Source organism: Lynx rufus, unplaced genomic scaffold, assembly GCF_022079265.1.
Source record: "Lynx rufus isolate CCGP_SWC_20201006 ecotype Redwood Valley unplaced genomic scaffold, mLynRuf1.p SCAF_3, whole genome shotgun sequence".
Lineage (NCBI taxonomy): Eukaryota > Metazoa > Chordata > Mammalia > Carnivora > Felidae > Lynx > Lynx rufus.
In genome coordinates this window covers 189737580-189753860 of record NW_025814845.1, presented here as the reverse complement: position 1 = coordinate 189753860, position 16281 = coordinate 189737580, and positions in this window count along the sequence as shown.

Below are 16281 nucleotides of genomic sequence, written 5' to 3'. Positions count from 1 at the left end.
TTTGTAGGTTAATAAAACTTATCTATTTTTGAAAACTGTTTACCAGGCATGTAATGGAGACTCGGCCACAGCCAATTGCGAGCTTGATCAAGAGAATAGACAGTTTACGCCAGGGAGAAGTCAGTAACACTGATTGTGTTGGTTTTACAAGCTAAGCACTTTCTTAAGGAAAGATTTTTTTTTTTTTTTAATGTGGGGGGTTAAAACGGCACTCCGATGCAAGTCTGAATAGTATTTTTCGTGTTCTGAAAATTTTGTTTAGAACAATCATGGAAAGAAAAGCCATGTGTAAATGAGCTCCCTGAAGCCGGACATGTATTTGCCTTTCCTAAGACTACCATCTTGGCATTTCATGACAATGCGACGTGGTGAATGATGACTGGTGGGCTTACCTTACAGGTATCAGTGTGCATTAAGAACTAATACAGTGAGGCATTTTAGCTGACAGAGTCATAGTTTTAGAGCGTGTGTGGTAGCAATCTTCTACAGATAAAACATGTCACTAGTAGGGTCATAGCACACAGTGGAGAAAGCAACATCTCTTAACACTGCTGCGTCACCGGCCCCTCCCTTGCTCCCTCATCAATACTTCCTTTACTACCTGACATTTATTCACCAGTGTATTGAACAAAGGGGAAGTTGTCTCCCAAAGGCCCTAGTAATAAACTGCGCACCTGAAGAATGTATTAGGAATGCCCTGAGGTGCCTGGGTGGCTCACTTGGTTAAGCGTCCGACTTCAGCTCAGGTCACGATCTCACAGTTCATGAGTTCAAGCCCCACATTGGGCTCTGTACTGACGCTCAGAGCCTGGAGCCTGCTTCGGATTCTCTGTCCCTTTCTCTCTCTGCCCCTTCCCTGCTTGCGCTCTTTCCCTCTCAAAAATAAATAAACATTACAAAAATTTTAAAAGAGGAATGCCCTCTAATCTGATCAAGAAGCTTATTAACCTGAAACATTGTGTGCTAATAACACCACAGATTTAGATGCCTATCGTTATATGCCACAGTAGCTCATATGGAGCACTTATCTCCTTTCATGTGTTCCTGAGAAAAACTTGGCTAGGTACACTCCTGAAGTAAAAGGCCAAATCTGATGCATTTTTATAACCTCAATGCCTAGCACAGAGCCTGGCTCATAGTGCTGGACCACACTCAGTAAATGGCAAACCAAACCGAGTTATTATGAGTTTCATTTTATGGTTCGAGGGATGGAGGCTCAAGAACCTAGATGCCCAGGATGACAGCTAGTGAGTTGCAGGGGCAGAGACGGAACTCACAATGTTTGGCTCCGGCCCTCAGGGCTCTTTGTACGTCAGCACCGCGACTCCATCGAGGCACAGAGGGAAAGGTAGGAGTCAGAGTGGCATCCTCAGGATGCCGGAGAACAGGGGACAGTGTCTGAAACAAGGGCAGTATCAGAAGCCAGATTTCATCTTTTTTTTCTCTCTCTTTCACAAATTTTGGGGAGTCCACTAACTTCTCTTTTTGTGGCTCACCTTCCTGACTCTCCTCTCCCACTGATTAAGATCCCTCGTTACTAATCACTATCTGTGTCCTGTTACGGAACATTTTCTAAGCCTGGATCATGACGTCAGGCATCTTCAAACAGAGCTCTGTGTAGACCTTGGATAGGCCTGGTCTTTCGTTCTGGCCTGCGGAGTTGTAAGGGAGGTCTGCAGGAGAGGACGTGGGTTTTCCTGTCATACCTGGCTGGCGGAACCAGGTTTGGGGTTCCCTTCACAGCTGTTCCCTACACAGCTATGAAATGCGTGAAGTCCATTACTGCAAAGTCATCTTTTCCTTGCATCTGTATTATCAAACATAGTTAAGTGAGATGTGCAGTATAATGAGATTTCCCACTAGATTATGTTCACTGTAATGCTAATTTCTAAGAGAAAAGAGAAAGAAACTAACAACTATTGAATGTCTACTCTGCAAGGTACTATTTGTCCTAATCATAAAAAAAAAAAAGACAATAAAAGCCTTAAGATAGAACTTCATACGTCTTCCTTTGGGAATAAGGGCACAAGGGCTCAAGGATATAAATAGGGTGTCCAAGGCCAAAATATAGCAAAGGACTGTTGAAATCTAATTCCAGACATCTTTGATCCTCTCCATGGTCTATTCCAGGTCTTAAATTTTTTTTTTAATTTCTTTTAATGTTTATTTATTTTTGAGACAGAGAGAGACAGAGCATGAACGGGGGAGGGTCAGAGAGAGAGGGAGACACAGAATCTGAAACAGGCTCCAGGCTCTGAGTGGTCAGCACAGAGCCCGATGTAGGACTCGAACTCACGGACTGTGAGATCATGACCTGAGCCGAAGTCGGATGCCCAACCGACTGAGCCACCCAGGAGCCCCTCTATTCCAGGTCTTAAAGATATTTCTAAGGAACTTACCCATACTTAAATTGCCCATAAGTCATGTACTGAGAAGCTTTATTTTAGGAACCCCCCCCCCCGCTGGCATACTCCACATATGGAACTGCATAATAGTAGCCATCTCATTCAGCAGCCCTATGACCTTAATAAAATTATATTTTTGCTTTCAAGATTCTGCACTGAAAGGCAGTATGGGACAGAGACAGAGTATGACCCTGTAATGGAAGCTAGCGGATCAAGATTCTGATCTCAAATCTGCCAAAAACTGGCAGTAAGATCTTGGCACATCACCTAACTTCTTTGCACCTCCATTTTCCTTCCAGTATACTCAAGACGATCTTGACAGTGGCTTCCAGTCCTAGGAGTTATCTGTACATCTTAATGAGCTGTCATAAGGGAAAAGTCATTTCCAACTATTTATGCCATACACAATTAACTGTACCTTCCTTGTATTTATCCTTGTATATATTATACATACATATCCTTGTATGTATCCTAAATACCTTACTTGTATTTAACTTGTTTTGTTGAGAAACAGAGCTTAGGTAAAACTCATTTGCTGCAGGTTAAGTGATGGGAAAAGAAATTTGCCTTTAGGTAGAAGAATAAAGACTGTTGAGTTAGAACTTTAAAGTGTCATGTGAGGGCCTGAGTGGATCAGTGTGTTGGCCCCAGTCTCCATCAAGCTTCAGGCCTGTGGGCAAGAATGATAAGAAAATACTGAAGCTATATTATTAACACATCGTTATACAACTTACGGAAAATAATTAGCTGAGGACTTTTCATAGCTGAGATAGATGCAAAATATAATTTCCTTTAAATTGAGAAGGGAATTTAGGCCAAGTGCTCAAAGTGTATTTAGTTATGCCGTTTCATTTTTAAGACTTTGAATTAGAGCTACATCTCCTACCATCATTTCACACAGACAAACTTTTGTTTCCTTTTTATAATAAAGCAACTCCTTATAGAAACTATTTGAAGTTGAATAATTGCAGAAAGAAAATTGGATATGCCCTATGAGACAATTAGCACCTTGTCGTTTAACCTCCACAATTAATGAATGGCTGCTTAACTAATATGTACTTAAATTCAGGGGAGCATTAACAGTCAAGTCTTCTGAAGAGGAGTTTTTTTTCTTGAAACAAAAATGATCATTGACAAATGAGAGTGTAGTATCTTAATGAGGTATGTCTGTTGGTTTTGTTTTGTTTTAATCTTCCTACAGACTTCTCTAGCCTCATACACAAACCCTCCTGAAAAGTTTAAAAGTGACCCTCCAGGGTGACTTCTGTCATTCACACTCCGAATCGGTGAGGATTTCCAATCAAGTCGGCATTGACCGCGTAGAACAATGTTACTACACTGTGCCGAATGCATGTGGGAAAATAAAAATGCTCATGAAAATTGCCCTCCTTGGAGTGAATGTCAGCAGTTCTAGGTTTGACTTTTATTTTATTTCAGTCATTTTTTTTTCTGCAAGAAAGCATTCCTAATAGAAGTTAGTGACAAAAAGAAGTGTAATCTTTTGCCTCTCAGAAATACATTTATTTCCTAATTTTAATCAAGTTAAAAAGAATCAATTGCATCTTAAATGAAGCTGTAAATATTCCTGATGCAAAGAAAGATTCAGTCTGCTAAAATTGGTGGGATATGAGGGGAGGAGGAAATATATTTTGTATGTGATCTCATTAAGCCTTGACTTTGACATTTCTTCTTAGTTAATACAATACATTCAGTTCTCGTCTCATTCCATTATTACTTACTTGCTCTTGCCTGTGTGCCGACTGAAACTGAGTACTTGGGAGAAACCTAGAAATCTTGATGAAATATTTAATGTCATCCAAGATGATCACCTTCCCCCCACTACCTGTATTCTTTGTGATGTATTTCTACAGCCTCGAAAAAAAAAGATGGACTATTTTGGTCACAAGAAATATAATTTTGCAGGAAAAGTTCACTTAATGGTAGCAATTACTATCTTTAGTTTGGTTTGTCATTCTGCAGGAGGAAAGTTGAGCGAATCACCTGATCAGTGTGGACCACAAACTTTAATTTTGAACTCTTTATTTATTTGTGTATTTCGTCACATAGGGAATAACGCCCGTGTCAAATTTCCAACTTGTATACTTGACACATTGAAGTAGAAACCGTATCCTCTTTTGTTTTTTAACCCCATCTTTCGTGCCGAGGTGAAGGCAGCGTCATTCCATTTATCTGCCTGCCTGCAGTTCACTGAGACAGAGGAGCATGGTGAAGTCTGACCGGAGCCTTGGTAGGAGCTCATCGGCCAGAAGCTTAGCTTTCCCCTTGACCTTGGTAAAGGTAAAGGGGCCCAGACTTGGGTTCAGCCAACGCACTCTCGCCAAGGAGGCTGGCATGACAAAGTCATCGGTGTGTGTCACTTTTCATTAATCACACCACTTTCCTTTTCATGAACTACCGGCAGATAATTGTTACTAAATGCGATTTGTAACACTCCATGCAGTTGTGGAAGAACCCGAAATCGGCAAACAGATAAAAACATTGTTTAGCTTCCAGGCAGCAAGTGTCTGCTATTCAGAGGTACATCATGCATAAACATTGATTTAGCCATGAGCTGACACTTATAAAGCTTTTGCTGTTTCCAGAAAGCCCTGTGGTCAGGCTAAGTAATAGCCAAGGGCAAGCGCTTTTACCTGTATGGCAAGGTTACATTCTATTTAAATGGCCAGATCTGAAATAAATCAGTTTCCCTAATGTTAGACCGGCTGCAAGATTGCCATAGGTGAGAATCAAGTTCACTAAGTAAAATGTTTGCCTTTATAGTGAAAGACTCCTAGAGGGCGGTTTGTTGATTTTGAATAAATATTTCATTAAGTCCGAGCTGCCGCACGTAATTTGGAAGCTAAGCGTTTATTTAAATCAATGTAGATTTTCAGCTTTCTTTAATAAATGGGTTGCATTTATGCACGATGAACAGATTTTTTTTTTTTTACTTTTCCCATCGGGGCTTCCCAATTTTTAACTCCTCCAAAGTGACCCAAAGTTCCGTCAGTCGCTTTTAAACGTGCTGGTGGGTGTGGCACGGGACAGCTCGCGGTTCTCCCAGCCCTGAACCCACTACAGCAAGCAGTGTGGTTCTGTGCGGTCCCGCCACAGCGATGGTCCCCTGTGCGGAACGTACGTGCGCAGCGCGCCCCGACTGTATGCTGTGGATGTTGCCAGGCACAGGATGAGGCAAGTCAATAGAGCAGCACTCTCTCCGCTCTGTCTGGTGTTACTAACTCCAGCCTGTCTGGAAGCTACGATGGCAAGAAGAGGGAGGCTTTGATGTGGAGATCCACATAGCAGGGGCGCAGAACCCAGACTCTGCCAGTGTTTTCAGGCTACTCCTCTCTGCCATTGGGCTTCTTGGTCTTCTCTCTCTCTCTCCCTCCCTCTGTCTCTCTCTCTCTCTCTCTCTCTGTTACTGAGATTTCACAGAAGTTCAGATATGCGTGACTTTGCCTTACTTGATGTTCAAACACATAAAGTTCCAGAACTGAATACTAGCCATATGCATTACCTACAAAGAGCGTTTCTAGGGGCACCTGGGTGGCTCAGTGGGTTGAGACTCAGACTTTTGATTTGGGCTCAGGTCAAGATCTCAGAATTGGTGGGATCCAGCCCCATGTGGGGGCTCTGTGCTGAGCGTGGAGCCTGCTTACGATTTGAGATTCTGTCCCTCTACCCCTCTCCCCAACTCGTCCACTCCGGAAAAAAAAAAAAAAAAAAGAATCTCTAGAAGGTGAATTACAATAGGATTTTGTTGTCGCTGTCAAAAGAAAAAGTAAGGGAAGAGCTGCTATCGAACTGAACTTCCCAAAATTTTCTCAGCGGATAATATGTTTGTCAAACAAAACCGCGATACTCAGTAGAAAAGAGAAAAAATCATATTTTTATAGAAAAGAAAAAGTGATTTGATCAGATATATACAGATTTCTTATTTATAGAAAAGTTATTTTCTTACATAAAATCTATTTTGCAAACAGTTTGAGTCAGAGCAAGTGTTTTCACGAAATCCAACCAGTAATGCGTAGTAAATCTTATAAAAACACATTACACTTACTGCTAAAATGAGTTAGAGTCCCCATTGCATAAGCAGGTGTAGTGTTCTGTTTTTATGGATTCTATCATGTGTTCACATTTTTTCTTATGATACCTTCTATGATCGTTAATCTTTGTCTTAGTGCTTTAGCCATTGGTTACTTGAGGGCATTTAGCATGTAATGAAACTAACTCTCTATGATTCAAAGTGTGAATTACCCCTAACCAATATGAAAAAAATAGCCAGTGCTTACTAAGACCTAAGTGTGTTCTAATTATTCGACCTGTGTTAACTTCATCCTTGCAGCACTGTATGAGGTAGGAGATACTATCACCATTTACAGACAAGGAAATGAAGGTTGCAGAGGGCTTCAGGATTTTGACCAGGATCACACATTGGAGCTGCATTCAAACCCAAGCAGAGCGGCCAAAGGCTGCGCAGTCAGTCACTAAATGACACCGCCCCCAAGCACTTTCACACATTCCACGTTGACACGCCATAGACCCGCCAGGTCTCCCTTGATTTCAGATGTGGTAGTCATACATATCATAGACTGTGCCTGTCTACTGTGAGAGAACCTTCTGTTCTCTGCTAAGTGCTCAGGGATTTGAATAATTTACCCTCAGGCTTGCTTTCTTACAGTGTAAAATATTATTCCTAATATCCATAAGGTAAAGTTGCTTAGTTTTAACATAAAATGGATGCATGGAGATCAGAAAGGGGAAACAGAGAAGACCTAGTAACTGGATGATAGATGTTGTCCTTAACAAGGTGTGATGTTGATGCAGTAGAACGTTCTTTTTTCCTCTCCCCACTGTGACTTTTCTCCCCAGACTCAAACCCTATCAGGGCCACCCTGTTTCCTGATCTCTGCAGCAGAGCAAAGTGCAGACGCTCTTGTGGGGTGGTTTCGTCCTTATAACAGCTGAGCTGGCGAACTTCACGTTTCCTGAGTGAAGCAGGTGGAAGCAATGTCTGTCTGCCTAGCTAAGCTAATTTTCCTTTTCCTCACGGCATCCAGGACTTAGCTTCCTTCCTCTTTAATGGAGAGACATTCTTTGGGGAGTTGTGTAAGTATAAAGAAAAGCAGCCTAATGTTTTCTTCAACTTTATTAAATTGCATTTCACCGTGGAAAAACGACCCAGTGGTTCCCTGATTGCTTGGGTGTGAAAATGACAGAGTACTCACATGCGTACAAAGTCGTGTCTCAGGCATCCTTGTCCAGAGTCGGAATCACACAGAAAGACAGAAAGACAACACTCTTCTTGGTCTTCTCTGGGCTATATGGTGGACGGATGTGGCCATTCAGCACTGCAGAGAACTCAGGCAACAATAAGAACATCAAAATAATTCAGACCCTTCCCTCTTACTGCCTGAGGCTGTAAGTTGGCACATCAACCACCCCAGTGGCAACTCCTTTTATAATCTTCCGTTCACTGGCCCATTTATTACTCTCCCACTCACTCCCCTTAGCCTCCTCTGGTCCAAGAAGCAAGCTTTTCCCAGCTGCAGGCTGCACGTCTAAATTTCCTCTTCTTCCTGATCCCGCTATACAAAGTCCAAGAACTAAATCTGGCCCAGGAGAAATGTTGTCAGTGGTACAGATGGGTAGATGAAGAGAAAAACAAGAATACTCTTTAGCAGGTTGGGGAAAGGGAAAAGTTGGTAACTCTCATGTTAATACATTTTATTTCTCACAAGTAGGTCACCTCTTTTCTCTTCCTTCCCCCCCATCCTCACTACAACCCCCAGCCAATCTTGTAGAGATCAAATGTGAGAGATAATAATCATTTTTTCCCTCCTGGTAGACATGTAAACTTACAAACTGAAACTGAAATAATAACTTCTAGCCATATAAGAATTCCCCCACTTTCGTAATTATTTCCTGAAAGTTTCCCACCGTATAATATTTACTCGGAAACTGATTTGATTTCTTTCTATATGTTTCTACAATGTGCCACACCAGGTGGTGGGATTTTAACGAAAAAAAAAGAGAGAGCTCCGTCTCTGTCCTCTTTGGATTTGAGGTGGGTGGATGGAGGGAGAATGATCATCACATAAATTAACATTGCCATAATAATTTTATTCAAGTTATTATAAGAACCCTAAGAAAAAGTGTGGTTTGCAATTATAGCTACGAGGTGAAGCTTCACATAAAACTAGGGAGGGGGTCAGCATTTACTAACATTTACTGAACAAGTGAACTAAACACACGCAAATCTACACATTATACAAATGTATACACATATACATTTGGAAAATTTTAATTTATTGGAAAATCTGAATTATCTTTTTTGTGTTCTCTTTTTGAGCCATTATTTACTGTGTAGAACACTCCAAAGATAAAGCTTGGAAGTCGATAGCAGGACAAATGTTATTTAAATTTGACCTCACTGCTGTTTGAACCATCATTTTCATTGACAAGAAACGGCTGATTGCTTTTTCATCCCTGTCTTTCACTTTGGTTGATAAGCAAAGCCAATGCAATTAAACATTAAGATCCTTGAAACTTTGTTGTCTCTGTTTTTCAAGCTTTTTTATGCATGCCTACCAATAGTCATGTTAAACTATCTCAGCCTCTGAGAGAACAAAGCAAAAAAGTAAATAGCATGGCTCCATTTACAGAGTAGAGCCACCCTGTGCTCCAACCCCACACTATCCTTTACTGGTCTTGTTGAGTATAACTTGAAATCATTGTATTGGTTTCTTAGGGCTGCCGTAATAAACTACTACCGTGTGAGTGGCTAAAACAGCAGAAATTTATTTTCTCGCAATTCTGGAGGCCGGAGGTTCGAGATCAAGCTATTGACACAGTGGGTTCTTTCCGAGGCTGAGTGGCAGGGGTCTGTGGCTGGGCTCTCCTTTGGCTTGTAGACGGCCATCTTCTCTTCGTAACTTCACATCGCCTTCCCTCCCTCCCTGCCTGTGTCCAAATCTCCTCTTCTTATAATGACACTGCTAATACTGTGTTACAGCTCTATCTAATGAGCTCATTTTAATTCATTTACCTCTGTAATGACCCTGTCTGCAAATAGGAGCTCATTCTGAGATACTCGGTGTTGGGATCTCAGTTATCATTGAGAGAGGGCACAGTTCAGTCCATAGCAGCCATCTTCCTGAGGTGCCCCCACAGTCTGGGGCAAGTGGCGCAGCACAGACCCTCTTTGCAGAAGATTAAAGTCACACACAGCAATGTTATCTAGATAAATACAGAAAATACATAATCGTGAGATTAGAATTCTGTCCCACTCGTGGGTGGTATTCCCTAGATAAGTACTCTTCTATATTTAAATAAGATGAACATTAAAGTGTTTTTAATAATATTATCTTTAGTAAATGTGATAAACTAGAATTGATTCTGTGTTCGTTAACCTCACTGCACTCTGAGAAAAAAGGTAGGTGTCTCTGTTTTTGAGTTTCTAAGGTCTGGCAGCATCATAAATAAGACCTGAATTCTAAGAAGAAATAGAGGGAGAGATGAGTAGGCTTAGGTTTCTGACTTGATTTTCCCCATCTTGAGGCCGTCTTAGGTGCTCTAATATTTGTTAGGCTGTTCTCCCATTTATGGCCATTTCATCTGGCTACTGATCTCCAGGGTGCAAATACCAGCAGACTTCCCTCTCAGTGAGGCTGCCAGCCTCCTTGTCCTGGGAGTTTCCAGAGAAGGATGTTCAATGGGTTTTACTTCTCCATCTCCCCCAGGTGAGAATCTGATTGAAGTGATAGATTGCAGACCATATCAATATATTCTCCAGGAGATACATTAGAAAGTGCTTTGCAGCCGAATGGGTAGGTGCTTAGGATGCAGGAAAAGGAACCTGCCTTTTTCTACTGTTCTGTTAGCTTTGTTTGACCCCACATCGAATCACTTGTAGAAGTAACAATGTGTGGAGAAATTAAAAAGCAAAACAAAATGGATGCGCTATCATAAATCTGGAAGCAGAGGGCTACTTTTTCGTTCCTGTTTTACTATGTTTGAATCATTATTTTCTGCTAGACCCATCTTTTCATTGTAGGTTGAAAGAATCTGACATTTCAAAGACAAATGAGCTCAACATGTTGTTGATAAGGCAGAAAAACACAATCTTTGGAGGCTAGTTTGAAATTCCTATACAGATGTAATAATAAGTAAAACAGTAGAATAATGAATCTGGAGTTCTTGGTAAAGTTACTGTCCCTTTGTAGATTGTAGTTTTCTTATCTATAAGATGGACTTTTGAAAGTCCATGGCTAAATCTAAAAGTATAAAAATTTGTCTGTGGTCCTCTGTGCATTACTAGTTTTTCGATGGAGACAGCTGATACTTCCCCCATGGTCATCAAAAGTGTCAGTAATCAAAAAAAAAAAAAATCTAAGAAATATCCGGACTAGATGCCTTTTAACTAACAGTCAACAATCGTACGTTCTATATGATTTACCTGCTTTGAACCTTCCTCTAAGCCATTGTTATTGAGGATTCATTAGTCTAAATATTGTTAAGTACAAATTCAAAGTTAGTATGCATAATTTGCTTTGGTGTCTCCTGGAGTTTAATGGATCTAATAGCTGGTCCATAAAAAGATAATGAAAATATATATTATAGAAAAATTTATGGGATACAGAAGAAGTGGGCATATACATAGTCCTTTTTTTTTTTTTTTTTTTTTTTTGTCTCTGACAAAAAATTCATTAGCAGGACACGTGTCCATTGGTGTCTTCAGAGCTATTTAAAATTCCCAACATGTTAACTGTGATTTTACTTTTCTTTTCATTCTTGAAAGTATATTACAGTGAGTGAAAAACAGTGGTATTAGGGCCTTTATACTGTGAAACTATTTCTAAGACATTGGGTTAAGAATCTAACACAGCATTATATACCATGTAGTAACCCTCATGTATATTTTGCCTAAATATCCTCGTCTAATTATAGCATGTATTATTTGTTCTTCAGCCCTAAATGGAATGGTAAAATGAATGGTGAATTGTGGATAGATTTTCAATAGACCCAGGTGAGATACAGTTGTGTTTAAGAAAATGGAAGGCTTTCAATATTTTAAATAATATTGTAACTTACAGATCTAATTTGGTTTGACAATAAGTAGCATGGTGTTGCCTGTGTCAGATAAGAAAAGCTGGCGCTTTTGGAAGTGTGCATAAATTGTCAGTTTTCTATCAGAACCAGATAAGAAAGAACTTAGTTGAATAAGTTCTATTGAAAACATGAACATGAATTCAACCTTCAGTTAAAAACAAAAAACAAAAAGTTTTTAGTTTAAAAGCTGTTTTGTTTTTTGTTTATTTTTATTCTTTCTCTGAAGTAACCAAAGAAGCTCCTTACATCACCCATTTTAAATCAGTACTCTTAGGGGGCGCCTGGGTGGCTCAGTCGGTTGAGCCTCCGACTTCGGCTCAGGTCACCATCTCGCGGTCCATGAGTTTGAGCCCCGCGTCAGGCTCTGGGCCGGTGGCTCAGAGCCTGGAGCCTGTTTCAGATTCTGTGTCTCCCTCTCTCTCTGACCCTCCCCCGTTCATGCTCTGTCTCTCTCTGTCTCAAAAATAAATAAAGGTTAAAAAAATAATTTAAAAAAATCATTAAAAAAAATAATAAATCAGTACTCTTAGGAAAATCTGTTCAGTCTCCTGATTTGTTTTCAGTTTGGCTGCACCTCTGAAAAAGGCTGATACCTGGATCCTATCGCCAAGATTCTAATTTGATTCTAATTTGGTCTGGGGTGTGGAGCTTGAGCATTGGGATTTTTCAAAGCTCCCCCTGATAATTTTAAGGCAGAGACATGCATAAGAGTCACTACCTGAAAGCAATGAGCGTTCTTAGAGAATGGCTGATTCCAGGTTTGCAGCTAGCAACATCAGGATTGACCTAGAACATCTCGTGTTGTTACAAAAGCAGGGATATTATCCAAACTACCTGGGACCTGGCGAAAATGTAGAAATAATTCAACGTATAGGAATTTCCAAAACTGATACAATTTGAGTATCAAATAGAAAACAAATAGTCGATTGGAGTAAATAGAATCTATGAAAAGCACGAAGACCATACTAATACCAATGTATGCACAGGATGGTCATAAATGTAAAACCTCTAAAAGAAAGATATATTTAGAATAATATTTATAGAAACTACTATAGGTACATTAACCCAAATTGTTTATTCAACATTTTCTAGTTTCTTTATTCCTCAAGTATTTGAATATCTGTGATATGCCACATAATGTTCTAGGCACTAGATGTTAGTGTACTAGGCACCCATCTAGAGTTATGTTGTTAATGTCAATAAAGTCCTTGACACCGAGGAGATTAAATTCTATTTGGGAGAGATTGGGGGAACACATAAGAACACATTAGTAAATGCTATGAAGAAAAGTAATTCAGGGTAAGGGGATAGAGAGAGGGGGCAGAATGAGACCACTGTAGAGATTCATGTTGGGAAAGTTTCTAAAATGGTAATGTTGGAATAGAGATCTGAACAAAGTGAGGGAGTGAGCTAAAGGCTCATGAGGGACAGCATTCCTTGCTGAGGCACAGGAAGTGCAAAGCTCCTGATGTGGGAATGCCATTTCAGCAAAAATGCCAGCCCGACTGAAGCAAGAATTTGAAGCCAGAGGGGCAGCCAGAGGCCAGATCACTTAGGACTTGAGCATGAGAGGGAGATGGTCTGCTGCTTTGTGCATGTGGATTGAAGAGGGGAGCCCTCGAAGCAGGATGCCAATTGGGAGAGCAGATGAGAATCTAAGGCTTGGCAATGAATAGGTGGAAAGTGATTAGATTTAAGAAGATGGTGATTCTCCTTCTTCTTCTCCTTCTCCTTCTCCTTCTCCTTCTCCTTCTCCTTCTTCTCCTCCTCCCCCTCCTCCTCCCCCTCCTCCTCCCCCTCCTCCTCCCCCTCCTCCTCCTCCTCCTCATCCTCCTCCTTCTCTTCCTCCTCATCCTCCTCGTCCTCCTTCTCCTTCTCCTCCTACTCCTTCTCCTCCTCGTCCTCCTCCTTCTCCTCCTCCTCGTCCTCTTCCTCCTCCTCGTCCTCCTTCTCCTCCTCCTCCTCCTCCTTCTCCCCCTCCTCCTTCTCCTCCTCCTCCTTCTCCTCCTCCTCCTTCTCCTCCTTCTTCTTTTAAATAGAGCCGAAAAGAGTTTTTGACTAATTGGGAATAGATTTGGGAGAAGAGAGAGAATCAAGGATGAATCTAGTTTTTTCCTTCAGCAGTAGGGTCAAGAGCAGTGCCATTTATTGACATGTGGAGCCCAAAGAAGTGTATTTAGGGTGGGAAAGGAAGAATCAGTCATTTACTCTGGATATATTAAGCTTAAAAAGAATATTAAATATCCCATTTTGAGGGGGTCAGTTTAACATTTGGTTGTCAAGCTCAGGGACACATTGATGCTCATAACAGAATTAAGGAACTGTCAGCATATAGATAGTATTTGATGTCATGGTGCCCAATAAGAAGCTAGAGAGAAACCGTTGAAATTGTTTGAGAATGGAACCCTGGGGTATTACTACTTAGGGGTCAAGAGGAGTCATAGGAAACTAAACAAAACAAAAGAACATGAGATCAGGGAACCAGTAATGCACAAAGAAAACCATAAATGTGTTCTCTAGAAGTCAAATCACAATTGCAAGGAGAGAGTGGTAAACTTCATAAATACTGCCAAGGGTCTAATAAGATGTGGACTGAAAAACACTGGATTTGGTCACATAAAAGTTTTCTTTTATATACTTGATCTACAGCTGAAGGGGGTCATAGCTGAAGGGCAATATGAGATGTCAGGGAGGGCCATCTAAGGTGGCAATCAGACAAGGGTGCTTGTAAATATAATGTATATTGTCTACTAAATTTAAGTAAATACAGTCAATTCTCACTGTTCTCAGAAGTTATGTTCTATAAATTTGCCACAGACACTGAATTAATGACTACTGAACCATTGTACCTAGAGGAAACAGGTTTAAAGATATGGAAACCTGTGATCACATTTCTTACAGATAAATCTTAGCAAGTAGGTGAATTTATAAATATGAAATCCACAAATAGTAAGGATCACTTTGTGTATATTCGAATAAATGATTATGTCAGGATAGAGATACCTCAACACCAGCCAAAGAGAGATAAACAATGAGGTTTATAAAATGATTGAAGAATAATAGGAACCACGCTTAAATTTTTTAAAGTCATTGACACAAAGAATGGTTTTTCACTTTATAAATAGTTAAATGTTTGAATATCAAAATTGCTCCAAAGTTATTCAGTGTCTGAAGACAACATCCATTGAAAAATATGTAAGGGCACCTGGGTGGCTCAGTTGGTTAGGTGTCTGACTTTTGATCTCAGCTCGGGTCATGATCTCACAGTTTGTAAGCTAGAGTTCCAGTGTCCAGGCTCCGATCTGACAGTGAGGAGTATGCTTAGTATTTATTCTCTCTCTTTCTCTCTCTCTCTCTCTCTCTCTCTTTCTCTACCCCTTCCCTGCTTGGATGCACATGTGTATGTGCTCACTCGCTCTCTGTCTCTCTCTCTCTCTCAAAATAAATAAAGAAAGAAAAAAGAAAAAAATGTGTAGAACTGGGATAGGATGGAACAGTATACACTACCTTTTCTGTGCTAGAAAAATCTCCTTGGGTGGAAACAACTACCAACCCACGTGCTATGGCTTATATATTCTATACGACCAAAGTGGTGGCTACAGTGGGTTAGTCTGTCTGACGAGTGACATGCCATAAGAACTAATATAAATGGTTTTGAAAGTATTACAAATAATTAGAATCTCTTAGAAAAGGGGGAAATACGGAAATGCCATCATTAAGTCAATAAGTCATATATTAGTTTCTTTTTTTTTTTAATATTTTCATTTATTCTTGAGACAGAGAGAGACAGAGCATGAGCAGGGGAGGGGCAGAGAGAGAGGGAGACACAGAATCTGAAGCAGGCTCCAGGCTCTGAGCTGTCAGCACAGAGCCTGACGCGGGGATCGAACTCATGGACGGTGAGATCATGACCTGAGTCGAAGTTGGATGCTCAACCGACTGAGCCCCCCGGGCGCCCCCATATATTAGTTTCAACGCACTAAGTGCCTTCATGAGAACTGTGTATAAGGACGTAGAAAGACTCTGTCTAAAATTCTGTTGTGTTTGAGTCAGACCTCATGAGGCCAAGAATATTATTCTTAGTCCCAACTATTTGAGTAGTGACAAGGTCTGTCTCATTTCTTAGATCCTCTGAATCTGAATTAAATAGAAACAATACAATCCTATTTGAATTTTTTTCTGAAAATTAATATGAAATGAGAGGTTGCAGTCCAAAAATAAAAATTCAACAATATCATCCAGAAAGTAAATGAAGTAGTTAAGACCTTTACTTGCTGGTATACAAACTATCAAAGTAAGGGTGCCTGGGTGGCTCAGTAGGTTAAGCAACCAACTTTGGCTCAGGCCACGATCTCATGGTTCACGAGTTCGAGCCCTGTGTCAGGCTCTGTGCTGACAGCTCGGAGCCTGGAGCCTGCTTCGGATTCTGTGTCTCCCTCTCTCTCTGCCCTTCCCCCACTCGTGCTCTGTCTCTCTCTCTCTCTCTCTCTCTCTCTCTCTCAAAAATAAATAAATGTGTTTTTTTTTAACTGTCAAAGTTAAAGGAAGCCTAACTTGGCAAACACCCTCCATCTGTTCCTGTTCTCAGTTTTAATTTTTTTTTAAGTTTATTTATTTATTTTGAGAGACAGACAGAGAGAGTGGGGGAGGGGCAGAGAGGTGGGGAGAAAGAGAGAATCCTAAGCAGGCTCTGCACTGTCAGTGTGGAGCCAGAGGTAGGACTGGAACTCACGAATGGTGAGATCATGACCTGAGCCAAAAC